Genomic DNA, 5,261 nt, shown 5'->3' with positions numbered 1-5,261 from the left:
AGACCGTTATTGTGCTTAATCTGGCCCAAAAGGACACCAGAAACGGGAAGAAGGGATTTGCAAATGCATCAGACTATTTAGAGACCTGGGATGATTCGGACAGCATAACGGCTGTAAATGCTCAAAATTATTTGAGACATCCTGCAAAAATGGTGGCATAACCACTCAACAACACAATATCAAGGTTCTGAGATCAACTATCAACATACGGAAGTAATAGGAACGGAACTGAGGCTTGAAACTATCAATTCTATAAGTCTATGGATTAGTAGCACGTCTTCCTGATAGATAGATGAGAAGGCCTAATTCTTAATCCCCGTAGAAAAGAAGAGGTTGACTCAGATCGGAAGGGCATAGGGTAAAGGAGTAAAAAGAGCCTTACGTTCCCTTCCACAATCAATTCCCTTACATAACTAAAGCATTTCTAGACTCGACTTCGACCAGTTTGGCTTGGTAATCCTACAGGCAGTCAGGCTCTGATACCAAAGTTGTCAGGACCCCGATTCCAAGTCACATTGATCTAGCCGGTAACACCTCATATCACTTTGCGGCCTCACGCACGGTATTCCCACGGGTGTCGCCTTACCATGGCCCGGGACCGTTTACGCCTTTTGGCTCACGTATATGATAGTGTCGCTAGCATCCATATGTCAGAGAACCCGGGCCGACATGGCTAGTCGTGAACCCAAAGCAGCACTAACCTATGGGGACAGGCATACATGAATCACATCGAGCATGTCGGTCAGCAGCGTGTGAATCCGGGCTGTAGCACTGGGCTAACAAGACTCTAGGAACCCGGGCTGTAGCAGGCTAGGCAGGACTCCGGATGTCAACGCGTGACATTTCCCCGAAGGGACAAACACAAGAACGAAGTGAAACACATGCCGGCCAGTCAAGTGTCCTGAGCAGTAGTGCTGGGCTAACAGGACTCCGGTGAACCGGGCTGTAGCGGACTACTATGGCTCATGGAAGCACTAGACTACATTTCCCCATAAGAGAGGCTGCCAAGGATAAACAACTAGATTGTCGGATCCCACACATACCAAGCATTTCAATCATACACACAATATGCTCGATATGTGTAAATACAACATGGCATCACAACATAACTCTACAACTCAAGTATTTATTCATTAGGCTCCGCGGAGCGAGAAATTACAAACATGAGTCTCATGACCCAACAATCATAGCATACAAATCAAAGCACATGCGGAAGCTTAACATGTCTGAGTACAGACATCTACAAATGAAAAAGGCTAAGAAGCCTGACTAACTACCAGATCCTGGCGAGGGCACAAGATCGTAGCTGAGGTATCAAGCTAAACGTCGAAGTCCACACGGAACTACTAGCGAGACTGACGTCTCTCTGCAAAACATAAAATAAGCAAACCTGAGTACAAAAGTACTCAGCAAGACTTACATCAGAACTAGCTACATATGCATCGGTATCAACAGGGGGGTGGTGGAGTTTAACTGCAGCAAGCCAGCTTTGACTCAGTGGCTAACCTGAACTACGACTGCAAGCAACTCTTTTGAGGTGGCGCACACGAGTCCACATATTCACCATTCAATACACCACTATGGATCCGCTCCCGTCTCCTTACGAGAAGGCCATCCATAGCACTCACACTTATCTTGCGAGTTTTAGAGTATCCTCTTTCACTTGTCTATGAATTGTTATAGGCAACCCAGAAGTCCTTTACCGCGGACACGGCTATTCGAATAGATCATTTATAACCCTGCAGGGGTGTACTTCGTCACACATGTTTCCACCACTTAGCGTATGCACACGACATGTGCTCGGCGGACTTCAAGCAAAAGTCGACATGGGTGTAAACCGAGACCTGACTAACCACACAAGTCTCTAGTCAAGGTTTATCGCCTATTCAGGTTCCATCCGCAAGGAAATCTGGCCGGGGTGTCCTCAACAGCCCCAAACGATGTGTGCAGGGTTCCCGAGACACCAAACGGGCGACTCGGTACACCGTGCCACGGTGTATCTACCGCATCATAGCCCACCCCTAGGGTCAGCGCTACGCACGGCCGCCAACACATAACCTACAAACACCAGAAACTAGTTGCAACTCCTGGACAGAGGACGAGAGGGGTCAGTAAGTCGAGCGGGGTCATATTTCAGGGCCCAATGTGTGGTAATTACTGTTTCATGGATCACAAACACAGAACTCAGTTCCTGAGGACGGTTTCAGTGAGACAACCCACCATGTACTCCTACAAGGCCTCTGACCGCTACCTTTACCAAATCGTGCTCACACACTTAGCTCACACACCGTAGGACATGTTCACACACCTCCGATTCATCCCCGATGAACCAGACCTGACACGACTCTATGCAAGAGCAGGCATGACAAACAAGCATGAATGAGTAGGCACATCAGGGCTCAAACAACTCCTACTCATGCTAGTGGGTTTCATCTATTTACTGTGGCAATGACAGGTCATGCAGAGGATAAGGGGTTCAACTACCACAGCAAGTAAAAGATGAATCGTTGTTATCCTAATGTAGTAAAAGAGAGCAGGGGCGAGAGAGTGCGATTGTATCGGAATGAGCAAGGGGGTTTTGCTTGCCTGGCACTTCTGAAGATAGTATAGTTCTTCATCGGTGTCATTGATCACATCGTCAGAATGTCGTCTACTAAAGGGGGACAAACACCGGCAATAGAGAAGAACACAATCAATGCATATGCGACAATATGATGCATGATCATGACATGGCAATATGCTGTGATTTGAGCTAATGCATCTAGTTATGATTTAAATGAAGTTGGTTTGAATACATGATTCAAATTCCAACTCCATATATGATTATTTAAATGCCCTTTATTTGTTTTGTCCAAAACAGAGGACAAACATTGTTCAAAAATGCATGAAAATGGTACAGATGGATTCCTTGAATTTTTCTTATAATTTTTCATATATAAATCTTTTCATTTGGAGTTACGGTTGAATTTCTATGATTTTTAGAAGTTTGGGGGTAATTTCTGAAAATAATAAATCATTTAAGATTTATTTAAATTCTAGAAAGGAATTATTGCGTCAGCATGACCTCACAGTGACGTCAGCAGGTCAACGGCTCGGTCCAGGTCAAACCTGACGTGTGGGGTCCACACGTCAGTGACACAGTTAACTAACAGGGTTAATTAAAATTAAACTAAACCTAATATAGTTTAGTTAAGGCCTGGGCCCATATGTCAGTGACTGTAGGGGTTAGTTAGGTGCTAATGACGGTGCCACGTCACCAGCCACCGGAGTTGGACGCCGGCGACCAAACCCGACGGCGGAGGATCGCCGGAGTTGCCCGGGACGGCACTACAGGGGTCGGCTCGACGCGCTGGAGGCACCAGAGGGATGCCCTTCCTCGCGCGCATCCCGGGGATCACGCGGGAGGCTGCGGGGTGGCCGGAGACGATGGCCACGGCAACCATGGCGGTGGCCGGAGCTACGGGAACGGCGGGTTCGGCGCTACGGAGCGTTTCGAGACGAACTGGTGGGGTCTGCGGCTTCCTGCGGAAGCGCTGAGCATGCCTACGTTCTCTGGTGCGATGTGCGGGTGTTGCAACCGCGGCGGTGACATGGCCGGCGGCGGGGAGCGCTCGGCTCCGGTGGTTGATGCGGCTAAGGGGCGAAAACGACGGCGGGGAGAGAGGGGTTGGGAGCAGGGGCTCACGGAGATGCCGAAGAGGGGGTCAGCGAGCTCGGGGAGGTCCTGGCGGCGCCGAATCGACCGGAGACGGGCTCGGGTGCCCGAGGTTCAAGACGAAGGCGAAAACGGCGCTCGGCGGCGTTTGGAGTCGCGTGGGTCAACAGGGGGGCGTAGGCGACGGTGGCGGAGCCCCTGGGCATGTCGGAGAGGTGAGGGGGAGGCTCAGGGCACGGCAGCAACGAGCGGCAGCGACGGTTGCGCTCGGGTGGGTGCGCGCGAGAGGGACAGGGGAGGGGATGAGAACGGGGGAGGAGTGAGAGGCCTGGGGGTGCGTGGCGTCTCCAGGGGGTCGTCGCACAGGAAGGCAGCCTGGAGGTGGACGGCGTGTGGCCACGCGCGGTGGGCACGCGCCCGCGTCCTTCTGGCGCAAGGACGACGAGGACTGGCAGCTGGGCTCTGGTGGGCTGGCTACTGCTGGGCCTCTCAGGTAAGGCCAGGTAGGTTTGTGTTCTGTTTTATTTTTCTGTTCTCTTTTCTATTTTTCTGTAATTGTTTTTGACTTAAATAAAATGCTAAGGCATTTTCAAAAACCCTAAAAATAATTGTGGGCACTTCTGAAAATATTTCCAATAGCCCTCAACCACTTTCAGAATTATTTGGGCATTTTAATTATTTATAGAAATTAAATGCCCAAATTCAAATAATTTATGAATTCATTCAAAAATCCAAAGTGACCTAGGAAAATGTGCACCATTTTTGGCAGAGGTTCTAGACCAATTCAAAAATGATGAACTTTTCCAAAGGAATTTTGGGATCATTGAAAATGATATTTTTTTTATTTGAACCTAGTTGGATTCATCTGTGCTAGGGTTTCAACAGTCCCCAATTCAAATTCATAAGAATTTAAACATGATGCAACACATGACTAGCTATCTCAGAGCATACTAGAACTAGGGATGTGACAACTCACCCCCACTAAAACAAGAATCTCGTCCCGAGATTCAAGAAGTGAAGTAAGAAGACAGAGGGGTCACAAAACTATCACAGTCTTCTCGATCCAACTGCCCTTCTCGAAGATACCGATATATTGCATCACATTGATCTTGACGTCTTGCTTTGAGAACTACAGCCAACATGACAACGAGAAGAAAGGGAAAATTTAGAAGAATCGATCTTCTTGTGGTTCGAGCAAGTTAGGATCATCTTGATGATCACAAGATCAACTCACGGGATGAGACATAGAAACATCTCTGGAGCTGAGAGGCAAAACTTGCATCAGGAGCGACAGAAGAAACAATTTGACGAAGGTTTCAAAGTAGCGAGGGAAATTGCCATGATTCCGAAACGGGGCACCTCGGGGAAGGTGACTCGAAGAACTATTCCCTTAAGTGGCAAAAAGAATTACTTTTGGCCCATAGATTAATAAAATTATCTATACCAGCCTAGGGAAAATCTCGAGCAATCGTTTGAAGGAGTTCGAAGAAATGGCGTACTCGGACTAGGATGGATGATGTGGTCTACCTTGTTGAAGACAATGCAATGGATGATTTTTGCTTATCACCGAATGGATGGGACCCATGGTAGGACCACTTTTGAAGAT

This window comes from Triticum urartu, chromosome 2 (genome assembly GCF_003073215.2).
Source record: "Triticum urartu cultivar G1812 chromosome 2, Tu2.1, whole genome shotgun sequence".
NCBI classification, from domain to species: Eukaryota; Viridiplantae; Streptophyta; class Magnoliopsida; order Poales; family Poaceae; genus Triticum; species Triticum urartu.
Note: the sequence above shows the minus strand (reverse complement) of the source record.